Genomic DNA, 17,977 nt, shown 5'->3' on the forward strand with positions numbered 1-17,977 from the left:
GTCAAGCTAATTAACATATCATCTCTTCACATAGTTACTGTGTGTGTGTGTGTGTGTGTGTGTGTGTGTGTATGTGTGTGTGTGTGTGTGTTGGGGGCGGGGGAGGATGTGATGATAGCACCTGAAATCCATGTGTTTTTTGTTGTTGTTGTTGTTCAGGAAAGGAAAACCTTTAACTGATTATAACTGGGTAAATAAGAACATTGCTTGCAAAGCAAGCAATGGCCAAGCTGTGGTACTCACTACTGTTTCTGTGGGTCTTTAAATATTCTTCCCTCCTTGAATGCATTCAGAGCAGTAGAACCTGCTTTCTAGCCTTTGTGTGGGGATCTGGCTGTCACAGCTCTCCCCCGCCCCACCTCCCATACACAAGTTTCCTCCTTACTGGTCTGATGCTGTGATAAACATTCAACTTATCTGTGAACTATATTCCAGGTGTTTATTTTAACCAGTTTTTGGAAAAGTGAAAGTTATCAACTGGTTAACAAATATTGACTGAATGCATATAACAGGATTTTTAAAAGCTATAAATTTTAAGTAAGGCATCAGAATATGATAGATACAAATTCCAAAGTATGTCAAACAATATGAAAATAGAAAAATAAACAATGTGCAAATTTGTTATACTGCTCTAAATTCCAAAAGCAAGATAAAGAAAGTTGAAGGGTGAGGTAGGGCTTGCTCATCTTTTCATTTCAAACCCAGAGAAAGATTTCCAGTAGGGCCATCCAGAAACTTTGATCTTCTTCTCATCTTACTGAAGAGCACAGTGGACCAATGACAAAATACATGCTTACCTGGGAAAGTTAGAGAACAAAGGAGAGGAGCTGATTGAAAGGTTATATTTTGACTGACCTGCATTCCTGAAGTTGGCCAAGGTAAAGGAACCTGAGTGTTCTTTATGGATCGGGTACTGGCCACATGGTAGAAAGAACCAGCCTAGAGTCACTTTAATTCCAATCCAAGAGGGCTGGATGGGAGGGCAATGGGTCTCCAAGATGGAAAGTCTTACAGAGTGAAAAATGAAAAACTGGGGGCTGATGGGGGAGTGGTGGTTTGAAGATTAGAAATCATCACAGGGCAGACAGAACTGTAGTTGGAGAGCCAGGTTGGGAAATCTCTGAAGAACCCACAGAAAAGCACAGGAGAGTCAGATTTACCCCCAAATAGTTTCTTATGGTGACACCAATCAAGTCAGTGCTGACTTCCTTCCTGCTCCTCCTTCTCCATTGTCTAACTAATCCTGAAGCCCTCAGTCACAGTGGTCAGCGTGTGGGAGGTGCAGGTGAGTGCAGGATGCGGTAGCTTCATGACCAGCTAGTACCTGACACAGGGTAGGATCAGAGAATGAATAACCTTTGAATATAGAAGCAGTTACATTATACTGGACTAGGCAACTTGAATTGTGGAATAAGTGTTATATAACTTTAAGTGATGGGTTTAATCTGGGCACATGGAAAAGGTTCTCCCCAGCATGTAAGTTTCCAAAGGACATTGAAACAAAAATCCAGTCGTATTTCGATTTTTTCTTATAAATCATGCTTGTTTAATGTATGAGTTGACATATATTTCTATATACATTTTATGCACATCCCCATAGAGAACTTTATTTAGTCTTGGCAGCAGCCCTGTGAGATAAATGTGTCTGTCATTTAATAGTTTAATAGTCATTTAATACTTGAGAAAAGAGTTTAAGAGAGCTCCTATGAAACTATTAATAGCTCATTTTAATTGAATGACTAATTGCTGGACACTCTTCTAAGCTTTTTATATATTTACGTCTTTGACTCTCATAGAAGTACTACAAAATAGTCACTATTATATTCCCCACTTTATAGATGAGAAAACTGAGGTCTGGAAGTATTAAAGTCAGCAGCCAGCAAGTGATATGCCCATAATCAAACCCTACCAGCCTGGCTCAGAGCCCACAGTCCTAAACACAAGGCATATGACATAGAGAAAAAGCAACTGAGTTGTAATCTCAACCAGCAATCCTGAATGGACTTTCTTCTATTAGGAAAGAGTCAGCTGTAATATAAAGAATAAAGCCAGGGACGCCCGATGGCTCAGTGAGTTGAGTATCAGACTTCAGCTCAGTTCGAGCCCCACATCTGGATCCACATCCAGCTCTCCACTGTCAGCACAAAGCCCACTTCTGATGGATCCTCTGTCCCTCTCTCTCTGCCCTGCCCCCGCTTGCACTCTTTCTCGAAAATAAATAAACATTTATAAAGAATAAAGCAAAAGATAAAAAGGAAGGAAAGAAACATAGCAGGTCAGTCAGGACCTTGCTGTGTGGTATGGGGTAAATAACCTCCCTTCTCTGAGTGGGAGTTTCCGCATCTATGAAATTAGAAAAATGGACTGGAGAGTCTCCAAGAGTCTCTCCCAGTTTGGGATTTGATTTCCAGCTCTGAGAGAATATGTGTGTGGTGGGCAGGTAATGCATATTAAATTATGCAAACAATTTAGCTTAGCATCTGACTGATATGGCTGAAGAGACACTTTTAACATTTACATTTACCGAGGAAATCCTCTTTTGAAAAATGTTATCTTAACATGCAATCAAAAATATCTTCTATAACCTGTCACCTGATGAATATATACAACAATTTCAAAGATCAAAGAAGCCTAAATGTAATTTTTTAGGAGAGTGTGATGGGTTTATACTTAGATTCATTATTATTATTTTTAGAACTGCACAGCTGTTTTGGCAGCTCTTTTTGTGAATCCTACTTTGCAAATGTAATGAGGCTTGTTTTTGTTTTTTGTTTTTTTCCTGAACAAATTTCAGTTAATGGAGCAGATAACACATTTATTTCCTTGTCATAGCTTAGCATTAAATAAGAAATGCAAGTATTCAGAGTTTAAAATTTGAAACATGGTATTTGGCCTATTTACTTACTAGTTGTAAGATTAGAAAATAACTCCATGCTTTAATTTATCTCCATATATTTTAATGATACTTTCCATGATTAGATAATACTGTTTTTCAGAAACTCATTTCCTGTCCTTTAAGTCTTTCCTTATTTTAAAGTCAATAGTTAGGATGCTACTGCCTCTCCAAAACAAATCTTAGGTAGCTGAGCAGTAACTCTTAAAAAAAATTTTTTTTTGAGATTTTGTTTTTAGGTAATCTTTCCACCCAAGTTGGGGCTCAAACTCACGACCCTGAGATCAAGAGTTGGATGCTCTACCAACTGAGCCTGCAAAGCGCCCCTGAGCAGAAACTTTAAATATCTAACATGTTTTAGGAATTCCCTATATGCCAAACAACTGTTCTGAATGCTTCACCTTTATTGACTTATTACATTAATCACGTGATTAGGACTATTAATTATTAACCCACTTGACAAATGAGGAAACTGAGGCAGAAAGAATAACTTGCTCAAAGTGAGTAGGACAGCTAGGATCTGACTCAGACTATTGATAAGCGCAAAATAAAACTGACCAAAAAAAAAAGGACAAAAATAATAATGATATATGTTGAGATATTCTAGCTTCAGTCAAAACATTTCATGCTTAGAAGTGATACATCAAATGAATTTCATTCAAGGACTGTTTTAAATGTTTAAATGTGTAAAAGTTGTGCCTTTTGTGAGTGCCACTAATTTTGGGGTTGTGTTTTACTGCACATAGGATTTGGGAAGATCTCGCCTATAAGAGAAACCTTGCTTTTTACTTTATATTTACTGCACTGAATGATGAGGCCTAGACTTTGGTTGCATATTTTCCTCGTATTTTCTAGTTTCTCACATTCAGTACGTGTGGGTGTATTTGTTTCCTAGGACTGCCGTAACAAATTACCACAAACTGGGTGACTTAAAACAACAGAAATTTATTCTCTCACAGTTCTGGAAGCTGGAAGTCTGAAATTGGTATATGAGAAGGGCTGAAGCCTTCTGAAGGCTCTAGGGAAGAATTCTTTTTCCTAATTTGGTAGGGAGGATATCCGACATTCCTTGGCTGGTAGCCACACACTCCACTCTCAACCTCTGTCTTCACATGGCCTCATTCCCTATGTCTCTGCACCCTCTAATCTTCTCACAGGCACACACCATTGGATTTAGGGCCCATCCTAAATCAAGTATGATAAAATCTTGAGACACAAAGAGCCTATTTCCAATAAGGTCACATGCTGAGGTTCCAGGTGCACATGAATTTTGGGGGACCCTATTCAACCCACTACAAGAGCTATGGGGATATTGTGCCCTAGCCATAAGTTGTCATTCTGTAACACCTTTGAGATTCTCTAGACCAAACACAGCATCACATAATGACTTCACAGAAGTCCCCATGCCTCTAACAGTAGCACTGTGATCTCACCAGGGGCAATTAGCAACACATGGGGAAAAACAGGTTTCAAAGATCTCATGAGACCCAGAGGGATTGGGGGTAGTCCTCTGGGTGAAATACACCCAGGGTTTACCTACACCATAACAAATATGTAGCTTCAGCCCTTCCAAATCCATTCCCTACAGTCTTTATGCAATCCCGGGGTGGAAAGGCTTCAGTGTTTCCAATCCTTGTACTTTCTGTAAAGTCCTCCGGACTACAACTACCCTGCAGATGATGATATGGGAATAGCTGTCTTCTTGGAGATTTCATATAGAGCCACTCCCATAAATCTCTAATAATAATATACAATACAAACAAGAACCACCTTAACTCACCTGGATGACATGACACACAGCAAACTTCTACTCATTCATTTGCTATAAATCTCTCCTTCATGTGCTTTGAGAACATTGATATAGAGTGCTTTTAATATAGGATAAATTAATAAAATGCATATATGTTAAATTTTCAACACTTATACTTTAAAAAATAGTTTACTGTATTTTAATAACAACCTTACAAGAACAGAACAGAACAGAACAGAAAACAGACTACATTAGAAATGTACTGGCATGTAGGACAGCTCAGAAAAGTATGGCGAAAGAATAAAATCTGTTATATGATAAAAATGCTACAAACATCATTTAGTTAGCAAATGCTGGCATTGTCCAGAAAAATTTAACAAGTTTATTTATAACTGCTATAAAGTTGAACCACTGCAGCTTGTTCTCTGAAACATTTTTTACTTGCACTAATGCTTTATGTCCCTGCATTCATATTAAAAGTTCACACACAAATGAAAATGGAAGAAAAGTAAATACCTGATATCAGTCTGTACCCAATTTTTTCCACTTGTAATCATATACTTGGATACATTTTGATCCCACAGAAAAAAGTTCACTGCTAAATATTTCTTAACAATTGTCTGATTACTGCACTAGTGTTTAAGTTCCATGTGTTCTGAGATATATTCCTAATATCTAGATAAATGTCGGGGACATAGTCAATGTTTGACGCATATTTTGTGAATAAATGAATGAGTGAACTGAACCTAGAGGAAAGAAAGGTACAAAATTACTAGACACTTATATATAAAACATGCCCCCACTCATTGATATAAAGAACCAAAAATAATTTCTACTAGTAGAGTTATCTTCTGGTTGTGAATTCTTTCATGTTTTGTGCCGTTGCCTTATGAGATGCTATTTGAAAATTTTCTTTAAGGAGTAGCTACATTTGCCGTGGCGCAAAATTAAACAATAAGAACTATGCAAATGACCATATCTCTGTTTTTACTGTGGCTTCCAAATAGCACTGGGTCAATCTGTTGTGTCACATACAGAAGCCCCGCAGGCTTTGATGCCTACAGGCTCTGCATATGTATAAATGTATGAACCTCCCATTTTAATCTTCATTTTTTTTATGGTTTGGTTTTTTCATTTATGATTGACATGCTCCTTTTGTACTGTCAATTTCCATGAGCCATCTCAAATCTATTGTGGACTAAGCAAAGCATTTTTTAAAAGACCAAACTTTCACAAAGCCTGTCACAAAATGACCTCAAATTAATTTTTCACTCTTATCTCCCACACTAACCAGTCCAGTTCACTCTTTAGAAAGTTTTAGGTTTATAGAAGAATTTCACAGAAAGTACAGAATGTTCCCATACACCTGTACCTACACACAGAGCTTCCTCTATCATTAATATCTTGCATTAGTGTGCTATATTTGTTATAACTGATGAACCAACATTGATACATTACTATTAAATATAGCCCATGGTTTACACTAAGGTTTACTCTTTCTATTGTACAGTTGTACATGTTTTGAAAAAAGCATAAGCTAATGTAGCCACCATTACAATTTCATATAAATAGTTTCACTGCTCTCTGCACAAACTTTTCATTCTTCCCTTCCTCCCTCCCACTGAAACCTTGGAAACCAGATTGTTTCAATGTCTCTATGTATTTGCTTTTTCTAGCAATTCATATAGTTGGAATCATACAGTATATAATCTTTTCAGACTTTTTTTTTCTTGCTTCACAATAGGCATGTAAAGTTCCTCCATATTCTTTCTGGGGCTTTCTTCTTATCATTTTATATCATTCTATTGCACTGAATGGTGTACCACAGATTGTTTATCCATAATAAACATGATTTCATCATAGTTTTGTAGTTTTCCTCATACTGATGTTGTAATTTTTTTATTTATACCTAAGTATTTCATTTTATTTTCATGAACTTAAATGATGTTATAGTTTGAACTTCAACTTCCAATTGTTCATTGTGGTATAAAGGAAAGGAATTGACTCTTGTATGTTAGTTTTTCATATTGCAAGCTTGCTATAATTTCAAGTTAAAGTTTTAGTTTTTTCTTGCCGTTTCAGATTTTCTATAATCAGGTCATCTGTGAACGAAAACAATTTTATTTCTCTTTTCAGTATGTATACGTTTTACTTCCTCTCTTTGTCTCTTTGAATAAGCTAGAACTTATGTATGGTGTTGAAGCAGAATGTTGAATAGGAATGGCATGTCCTTGCTTTGGTCCCAATCCTAGGGGGAAAGCATCTGGTTTCCCACCATTAAGTATGATGCTAACTGTAGGTTTTTTGTAGGTGTTCTTTATCAAGTTGAGAAAGCTCTCCTGCATTCTTAGATTGCTATGAGTTTTCATTGTGAATGGGTGTTGGATTTTGTCAAATTCTTTTTATTCATCTGTTGGTATAATAATGATTTTTCTTCATTAGCCTGTCAATGTGATGGATTATATTAACGGATTTTCAAATGTTAAACCCGATTTATATATCTGGAATAAATCTCACTTGGTCATGGCATACAATTCTTTTTAGAAATTGTTGGATTTCATTTGCCAATATTTTGTTGAGGATTTTTGTATGTATATTCATGAGAGATACTGGTCTGGAATTTTCCTTTCTTGTAATATCTTAGTCTGTTCCTGCTATTTTAAGGTAAAGCTATCCTCATTGAATGAGTTAAGAAATATTCCTCTGCTTCTATTTTCTGGAAGAGATTGTGGAGATTTGGTAAAATTTCATCCTTAAATGTTTGGTAGAGTGTACCAATAAAATGGGACTGGTATTTTCTGTCTGGGAAGGCTATTCATTTCATTTCTTTAACAGACACAGACCTATACAAATCATCTTTTTCCTTGTACGAGTTTGGTAGTTTGTGCTTTTAAGGAAAGAATCTATTTCATCTATCAAATTTGTTGGCATAGAGTTGTTCATAACATTCTTTTTATATCCTTTTTAAATATCTATGCAGTCAGTAGTAATGGCTGCACTTTGATTTTTAGTGTTAGTAATTTGTGTCTTTTTTTCACTTGGACAGTTTGGCTAGAGGTTCATCAATTTTGTTGATTCTTTTTTCAAAGAAACTAGTTTTGGTTTCGTTGATTTTCTGTCTTGATTCTGTTTTCAATTTCACTAATTTCTGTTGTAAGTTTTATTATTTCTTTTCCTCTTCTTACTTGGATTCAATTTGTTCTTCTTTCCTCATGTCCTAAAGTGGAAATTTAGATTTTTATTTTAGATCTTTCTCCCTTTCTAATATATGCATTTAATGCTATAAACTTCCTTGTAAACACTGGTTTCACTGCACCTCATAAATTCTTGCAAGTTTTATTTTTATTTTTATTTAGACCAAAATGTTTTTCAATTTTTCTGGAGACTTCTTCCTTGACCAATGGGTTGATTAATCTCCAAGAATGTTGGGATTTTTCCAGTTACCTTTCTATTATTTATTTCTAGCTTAATCCCATTGTAGTCTCAGAGCATACTTTGTATGATTTCTATTCTTTTATATTTGTTAAGGTGTGTTTTATGGCCCCAAACGTGGTTTATCTTGTAACTATTTCATGTAAGTCTGAGAAGAATGTGTATGTTGCTGTTGTTGGATGAAGTATTTCATAAGTAACAATTAGATTTAGTTGAATCATGGTGCTGTTTAGTTCAAATATATCCTTACTGATTTTCTGCCTGCTGTATGTGCCCATTACTGATAGAAGGGTATAGGAGTATGCCTTTAATAGTGGATTCATCTATATTTCTCCTTGAAGTTCTGTAACCTTTGCCTCACATTCTCCAATGTTCTGTTGTTTAAGGCACATACACGTTGAATAGTATTATGTTTTCTTTGAGAATTGTCTCTTTTATTATTACGTATTTCTGCTCCTTATCCCTGATAATTTTCCTTGCTCTGAAGTCTTTGTTTGAAATGAAAACAGCTACTCCCACTTCCTTTTTTTATTAATGTTTATTTATTTTGAGAGAGAGAGAGAGAGAGAGAGAGAGAATGAGTGTAGGAGGAGCAGGTACAGGGAGAGAGAGAACAATGAGCAGAGCCTGATGTGGGGCTCGATTTCACATTCTGTGAGATCATGACATGAGACAAAATCAAGAATTATACCTTAACTGACTGAGCCACCCAGGCACCCCTCTAAGTCACTTTCAAACAGTACTATACTGAAAGGGGGGGCCTACGCCAGCCGACTCCATCTTGTTCTGTGTCCTTCACCTTGACCACACCTCCTCCCCTCGACTCCATCTTGTTCTGTGTCCTTCACCTTGACCACACCTCCTCCCCTCGACTCCATCTTGTTCTGTGTCCTTCACCTTGACCACACCTCCTCCCCTTGAGTAAACCCTCCCTCACCTGCCTAACAGGACTCGGACCCTTCCCCAGGACCGTTCCCCAGCCAATCGGCTGAGGCCATAGCCATTACCTCACCAACTGCCCCCAGGCCCCAATAAAACCTTTGTCCTTTTGAAACTGGCTCTCTTTCCCTGGTATCTCACCACTGCGTCGGTGCAGGTAGGGGATTGAGCTCGAGCTAGCTCGAATAAAGGCTCTTTGCTTTTGCATTGGACTCGGCTCCCTAGTGGTCTTTGGGGATCACGAATTCTGGGCATAACAATACCACTTTGCAGTTAGCGGAAGTACCCTATAACAGAGTATGCCCAATTCTTCCCTTCCTTCCCTTATAAAATTGCTTTCATTACATTTATCCTTAAACTATGATCACCAAGTACATTGTTACTCTTATTAATTTGAACAGATTTTTAAAGATAAAGAAAATATTTTATTTTGCCTTCATCTAATCCTTCTCTGACACTCCATTATTTATGTACATCCAAGTTTCTGGCCTATATCATCTTTCTTCTCTCAGAACAATTTATTTTAACAGGTCTTTGAAGACAGATCTACTGGCAACAAATTTCCTCAATTGTTGTTCAAGAAAGTCATTATTTCTTTTTAAGTTTTTGAAAGATAATCTTTCTGGATACAGAATTCCACATTAGTAGTTTTTTTTTTCTTTAAACACTTTAAATATCTTACTCCACTCTCTTCTTGCTTGTATGTTTTCTGAAGACAATTTTCTTCCTTGTTCCTCTATAGACAAGGTGTTCCTTTTTCTCCCCTTTCAAGATATTCTCTTTTCTTTGATTTTCTGCAGTGTGAATATGATATGTCTAGGTGTAGGTTTTTTTGGGTTTCTTGCTTGGTATTCTCTGAGCTTCTGCATGTATGGTTTGCAGCATTTTATTAATTTTGGGAAATTCCCAGACATTATTACTTCAAATATTTCTTCTGGTACTTCTTTTCTGTCTTCTCCTTCTGGTATTCATACTACATGCATGTTACACTTTTTGTAACTGTCCCATAGTTCTTGGATATTCTCTTCTGGATGTTTTTTTCTTTATCTTTCAGTTTGGGAAGTTTCTGTTGATATATATTCAAGCTCCCTGATTCTGTCCTTGGTCATGTCCAGTCTACTAATGACTCATCAAAAGCATTCTTCATTTCAGTCAGTGATTTTTTTTTTATTTCTAGCATTTCCTCTTGATGTTTTTCTTAGAGTTTCCATTCTGTTCTTACATTACCCATCTGTTCTTGCTGTCCACTTTTTATATTAGAGTCCTCATCATATTAATCACAGTTCTGTTAAATTCCTGTTCTGATAGTTCCAAAATATCTGCCATATCTGAGTCTGTTTCTGATGTTTGATTTGTTTCTTCTAAGTGTGTGTGTGTGTTTTTTAAACACATCTTGTAATTTTTTGTCAAAGGTCGGACATGATGCATTGGGTAAAATAAATTGAGGTAAACAGGACTTTAGTGTAGGTTTTATTTTTATTTGGCTAGGGGTTAGGCTGTGTTTACTGTTTGCTATAGCTGGAGGAGTCAGAGGCTAAAATGTCTCTATTTTCTTTGGTTTTTGTCTTTGGTACAGTGTCTCCCTGTTGTCCTTGGTTTTCCTTGAAAGCTCCTTCTTAAGTAGAGTGTGAGCTTTGCAATTCTTTTCAAATGTAATCTGCCATATTTATAGAGCTCTGTTGTGTGGGGGTAAGATGTGGGGAAGAAGGAAACATTATATATCCCTATGGTTAGCTCTCATCTTTTAGTGGGCCTGTGCCCTTGGGCTGTGACCTTCACAAATGCTTCTCAGTTTCTCCTCCACATCCTTATTTGAGAAGGGAAGACTAGAAGGCTTTGTAATTATACATTTCCCTTCTCCCTCTTGGTTGAGTTTTGGCAAAACCCATGCCAATTGGGCTCTGATGAAGTAGTTTCCTCCAAAGGCAGGCCTTCTCAGTGAGAACACATGCTCTTGGTGTATTTCAAATTGATTACCTTCCCCCTGTCCCTGATACATATAACACTTTTTTCTCTCATTTTACCTCAAGAACTTAATTCGGCTCCTGAAGCTAAGACTCTTGGAAGTGTGCCCTCCGTGAAAGGTAGGTCCTCAGGAGATTTTCTCTCTCAAGCTCATCCATACTCAGCCCCTAGCAATTAGTCCATTACCTTTCACATGTTCATACCAGGATCCAGTGGTAGATTCTGCTCTCAGTAAACTCTGACTCTATATTTCTCATCCTCCCATTTTCAGTTGGTGGTGTGCCTTATAGCTTCAATTGTCCAGTAAATCTAACAAGAATTATTGATTTTCAGTTTGTCCAGCTTTCTTCTTGTTGTGAAGATGGCAGTGAGGACTTCTCAGCTCTCTACTAGTAGGACCAGAAGCCAGAGGTCAGCAGTTTACTTTGCACTGGTGATCCATACCACTTTCGTGTATTTTCCCCTTTATATGTGCATCCCTTCTGTCTGGAATGCCCTTCCTCCTTTTCACAGAACAAGAAGAGCCTCAACATTCTCATTACCCAGTTCAAGTATTACTTCCACTCTGAAGTATTTAACTAAGGAGATTTAGTCACTCCTTAACTATGTGTTCTCATACCACTGGGTACATCGGATGATTAGATCACTTATCACAGTATGTTTATATTATGTTATTTACAACATCATGTATGTTATAGGTACATATTGTGGCTAGTGACTATAAGCTATGGTGTACTTACAGTAAAACATGAATAAATAATTTACTTAATTGATTGCAGGGTTGTTCTCTCAGATCTAGCATTGATTCACCTGATACTTCTTTTCAGCATGAGCTAGGTCAGATAGTCTCTGAGACAATATTTTTTGAGCTTACAATAAAACCCCATGGTTCAGTCTTATTTTTTATGTAAAGGGCACAGAATGTTAGTAAGATGGTTCTGGAGAATAATGCAAATTAGTAACGTTATGTCATGAGACTCTGAAGATTGATTACTGCTGTCCAGTGTTCATTAAATTCCCCAATAAGGTTAAACAGAGTTTGCAGATGATCCCAAACTCTGCTGCCACATTTGTGTAGGTTAACATCATTCATCTTGCCATTTTTAGTGGTTCCTCCCTTAGAAGGCTGGAATTGTTCTCTATTTTAGCAAATCAATAAGAAACCATACTGAGAGCTCTGAACCAAAGCTTGCCTGGCTTGGACCTGAAGCAAAAGTCCCCTATCTGGAGAATGGCTTCCTTGCTAGTGGTGACAGGAAGATATTTGCCCTTATAGTTACTAAGGTATACATGTACCTAAACTGTTAATATCTTGGAAGATGACAATGTTTCCCATTTTGCAATCATAACTTCTAGTCCTTAACTGCCACAACCAATTACAGAATCATATTCTGGTATGCTAAACGTGGAAGGATCTTAAGAGAGTTTCATCTCCTATCCTCTCATTCTATCAAGTGATTTTATCAAATGGAGAGTTTCTTTTCTAAAGAGAAATATACCAAAGCCCAAAAAGGAAAACTAGAATTTATGCCCCACAAAAGTATAAATGTTTGTACATTTTGCTCACTACAATATCTCCAGAGACTGATACATTGATCATCCCATAATTATTAGTAGAATAATGATGAAAGGACTTCCTAATGTTCCAGCATGAATTAGAACCTAAAGTAGGAATACAGCAAGATTTCTGATTCCCAAACATGTGATGTTTCAATCACATGATTCTTTTTCTCAGCAAATTCTATCTTTTTATAATTATTTTACATATCTTGGAAGGAGATATTAGAGAAGAAAACTGCCAAATTAAGAACTGTTGCTCAATTTAGAATTAGGCCAGGTAGCTGGAGCTCCTGGGTGGCTCACTCAGTTAAGCATCCAACATCGACTCAGGTGATGATCTCATGGCATGTGGGTTTGAGCCCCATGTCAGGCTTTGTGCTGACAGCTCGGAATCTGGAGCCTGCTTCAGATTCTGTGTCTCCATTTCCCTCTGCCCCTCCCCCACTTTCAGTCTGTGTCTCTCAAAAATAAACCAGCATTTAGAAAATTTTTTTAAAAAATATGCCAGGTAGAAATGTCTATTTTTTTTTCTTTTATTTATTTTTGGGACAGAGAGAGAGAGAGCATGAACGGGGGAGGGGCAGAGAGAGAGGGAGACACAGAATCAGAAACAGGCTCCAGGCTCTGAGCCATCAGCCCAGAGCCCGACGCGGGGCTCGAACTCACGGACCGCGAGATCGTGACCTGGCTGAAGTCGGACGCTTAACCGACTGCGCCACCCAGGCGCCCCTAGAAATGTCTATTTATCATGAACTACACAATATCCACAATGGATGATCTAAAATGTTAAAATATTCAAGGGGAGCCTGGGTGGTTCAGTCACTTAAGCATCTGACTCTTGGTTTCAGCTCAGGTCATGATGTCATGGTTCATGGGTTTGATCCTTGCATCGGGCTCTGTGCTGACAGTGCACAGCCTGCTTTGGTTTCTCTCTCTCCCTCTCTCTCCCTCTTTCTCCCTCCTCCCCCCCTCAAAATAAATAAACTTAAAAATAAATAAATAAAATGTTAAAATATTGTGAGAAATAAGTTATTTTTCTGTGCGTGAGAATGAAATATATCTACTTTTCATATAATTATGAACTACTGACATATTTAAACAAATAAAAATTCAAATTGAAGGCATCAAATCCTCCTAAAATCTAACTCAGGAGGGTATTAATTAATAGTTAATGATTAATAGTTAATGATTTATTGTAGGTAAGGTACTAGGTGAAACAGGATTTATGGGGGAAAGCAAAGCAACAGAGCTTGATTTCTGCCCATGAGGTGAGGTATAAGAACTATACCTACAAAAAGATCAAATGAAAGCCTTGTGCTGTTGGATAAGTGCTGACTATGTTTTGCAGGGAGTACTACAGGATTTCCAGGAACTAAGAAATAATGTAGGTGAGAAAAAATTATGGAAGACTTCTCACAAGACATGGTTCCTAAACTAGTTCTTCAAAAATAAAGGTACAACAGATGTATAAGATAATTTTTAGTAACATGAATGGCATAAAACATATCTGTGAATATTATTTGAAAAAATTAAATAAATGTAACCACCATGAAAGTTCTAATGCAAGCTTGGCACATATGGGGGCCTCAGTACATAACTGTCATTATTATTTATATTATTTGCAATATTAATAAAAAAAAGTATGGCATGTTCTCTTTCAATTGTGATTCTCTGTGAATAAAGCCTTGTGAGTTATCTTGTTTTCTTCACAAACAAAATATTATTTTTCAGATTTCTTTGATCTTGGAGAGGCAACTGAACTTTTCATTAAAAGATGAGATCAAAAAGAAAATTTGAGTACAAGTATTTATTTGGTTATTTATCTATAGTTCTTTCAAAAAAGGATTTAAGAGGATTTCCACTGACATATAATTAGTTATAGTGTTTACATTTTTAAGAGACTTTAGTTATAGTAATCATCTGCATATACATTTTATCACTCCTTGTTAGGAGAGATTCCCACTATCTCTAAGAAGAGTAAAATTTTACCAGCACTCTCTTTTACCACAATGGACCTTCAGCTGCTATGTCTATGACTTTATTCCACAAGGGGAGTGGACAATCTTTTTGGTAAGAATTTCATGTTTCTTGGGCCATATAAAAATGTATAGGGCTATTTAGGTTCAAAGGTGGGGGGAAAGCACAATTCCATCTAATTCACTACCTGCTTCCTGGAGACTAAGTCTCCTCTTTCTTCTCCTATCTCCACTTGGTCAGTATTTCAGAAACAGAGGCCAGGTTCTCTCATCTGAGGTTTAAATAGAGGTCTGCCATCATTTGCTTCATTCCTGATCCTTCAGAGAACCTCTGCATAGCAGAATGGGTAGCAGCACCTGGGACCACTTTCCTGACACAGCTCTCCTCACAGGGAGGCTATAACTCTAAGGTCTACATCCAGAGACTCACAACTAACCTCATGCTTTTTCTCAAGTCAACAATAAATGCTGCATTGCAGCTTTTCCAACTATCAGGCACTTGCCAATAATAATAAAACAGATAATTCAGTTCCCATTTGCACTCTTGACCATATTTTTTACTGATCAGAATCTGGAAAAGAGGCATCAGTAATCAATACTCCAAATTTCATCATCCTTTCTAGATTAGAAAGTTGGAGAAGGATGGAGTATTTACCTTTTACCCTGGATTATATCTTGATAATCACAAGGCACCTTGCCTATCATGGATAATCAATTAATATTTCTCAAGGGATATTGGGTTATTCAAACATTTCCTTGCAGAAATATTCTCTCATTATAGTTTTTCCTTATTCTGTCCTTCTAATAATCTTTATACCAGATAACAACATAATTATAAAAAGTACAATATTGGCTTTGCAATTTGCCTTCTGATTGTAAGTCTCTAGCTCTAGGGGATGGGAACAGAGGGCATAAGGAGGTAAAAGAAGAAGAAGAAGAAGAAGAAGAAGAAGAAGAAGAAGAAAGAAGAAAGAAGAAGAAGAAAGAAGAAAGAAGAAGAAGAGAAGAAGAGAAGAAGAAGAAGAAGAAGAAGAAGAAGAAGAAGAAGAAAGTATATTGATCTATTTGGATTTTTTGAGAATCAGGTCACAATGCAGAATTGCTTTTTATCTTCTTTTCCACAGGGAAAGAGTAATGTTTACCATGACTCTCATGGCAGATCAATACAGTTAGGGAGTAAAAAGAACAAAATTCCAAATCTCAAGTGCCTAATAAATTAGAAAACATTCAACTCTGGACAGACCCTATTGTAATATATCAGCTTTCAGAGAGTCATAGAATCACTGAGGTGGTAGTTTTTTTATTTGTTTGTTTGTTTGTTTGTTTAATATCTCATTAATGTTTTAAAAAGTTTTATTTATTTTGAGAAAGAAAGCACATATGAGTGGGGGGAGAGGCAGAGACAGAAGGAGAGAGAGAAAGAGAGAGAGAGAGAGAGAGAGAGAGAGAGAGAGAGACTCCCAAGCAGGCTCCAAACTGTCAGCACAGAGCTGGACATGGGGTTTGATCTCAAGAACCATGAGATCAAGACCTGAGCCGAAATCAAGAGTCAGATGCTTAACTGACTGAGCCACCCTGGCACCCTGTGCCCTGAGGTGGCAATTTTAAAATAAGTTCTTGAAATCACTTAGAAAACTACTGGAAAGGTTGCACCTTTGATTCATAGACCCTAGTGTTATGCAGAGAGTTCCAGCTCCCATCAGATTGGTGGTGACATTGAAATTATATATGTTACTGAGAGTCACACTCAGCAAGCTGAATGGACTGCCTCAAAGCTACCCCAGTTAGGCTCCACCAGTGTGTGAGTGGGGAAAGTAACCTATATTCATATATGCACTATAGTCGGGGTGCGGGTTTGTGAGTTTGAGCCCTGCATCAGGCTCTGTGCTGACAGTGTGAAGCCTGCTTGGGATTCTCTCTCTGTCTCTCTCTCTGTCTCTCCCTCTCTCTTCCCCTTCCTTATTTGTTCACTCTCTCTCAAAATAAATAAATAAACTTAAAAGATGTTTTTAAAGATGCATTACAGTCTAAACATATAACAGGCTATCTCCGTATACTACTTACTATGTGAGATTTAATATAACCCGACAAATGAAGGAGCTGTTCAGGCTCTGAATTACACACTCGTCCATTATGGTATGAAGCATGAATCACCCCATTTAATCCCCACAGCACTCAGTAGTAGGTAAGCAATTAATTCCTATGAGACTGGAATTATCTCCATGTTGAGATGAAGTATCTGAGCTTCAGTGAAGTAGAGGGATTGGCCATAATCCTATATTTCATAATAGATCAAGACAGCACTAAAATTCAAGCTTCCTAACTCCAAATCTAGTGCTCTTCTCACTATAATTCCAAACAAATCTATTTATGTCAAGAACTTATTTTCTAAATCAATGAGTTATGAAGAATATCAATTTATTATAGGGAATAAGCAAAATGAGTACATGAAATATTATTAGATGATATTGGCTCTTTAAAAAATGGTCTATGTAAATAAACATCTAAGAATCCATCATGTGAGTATTGTTTTGCTGCTGTTTTTTTCACATTGTAATCTGAAATTCTTTTAAATTTTAAAGCTCGTGCTTCATTTCCTATCCCACTCTAATAAACACTGAAATGTACTAGAACCTAATTATACTTTTATATTTAGAGTTCATGCTGTGAACCACCTTTTGGTCAGAACTGCATAATTATTTTCATGGATACCCTTAGTAATTAAAACTTTTTGCGTGAAATAAATGAAATACCACTTCTTTGCAAACACATCCTGTTGTGAAAGTATTAAAGTAAGATTCTAGGCTATTTCAAGGTTATATTGTTTTTAGTGGAAATAACCAGAGATAATCAAACCAACTAAGAACCTAAGTGTGCTCATTCACTATGATGACAAATGTCTGAGTATCTATTATGTGCTAGAGATCTAAAAATCAGCATAACCTGGTGCCTGTCCCTGGAAAATTCACAGCTTAGGAGATGGAGATATGTTCAATTAAACAAAAATGTACCCTTTTGACTGGTAAAAGCACAGAATGTCTAACTTAGGGGAAGCCATTCATTTTGCTAATGCAAGTGAAGATTTCAAAAAGGAGGTGATAATTTAACCAAATCTTGAACTAAGAGATGCTTTTGTTAGAAGATGAACTTAAGCTGAGGAGGGAAAAAAAATAATCTCTATGCTCCAAATGGTATGTCATCAGATATCTGGCTGTATTTTCCATCACGTGTATTACTGGCACCTATCAGAGAGAAGTGAATTTTATGATGGAATTTTTTTTTCTCCCCAATGTGTCAACCTCCTTAAAGTTCTTGCCAAATCATAAAACCCTCTAAGACACATACGCATCAAAGGCAGACTCTACTTGGAAAAGTTTCCATTCACAGTTACTAGTGCTGAGCACTGTGGTGTTACTGAGTTATGGAGAATTTAAAACACCCAGAGATCTGTTCTCCCCCCAC

The 17,977-nt window shown here is 36.9% G+C and overlaps 1 protein-coding gene across 4 annotated transcripts in view; it reads right to left on the minus strand.

Moving 5' to 3' along the window:
• FGF12 (fibroblast growth factor 12) overlaps positions 1–17,977 on the minus strand; it is a 580,425-nt gene that overhangs the window by 125,859 nt on the left and 436,589 nt on the right. The window lies entirely within an intron of this gene.

The sequence above is a fragment of the Prionailurus viverrinus genome, chromosome C2 (genome assembly GCF_022837055.1).
Source record: "Prionailurus viverrinus isolate Anna chromosome C2, UM_Priviv_1.0, whole genome shotgun sequence".
Classification (NCBI taxonomy): Eukaryota; Metazoa; Chordata; class Mammalia; order Carnivora; family Felidae; genus Prionailurus; species Prionailurus viverrinus.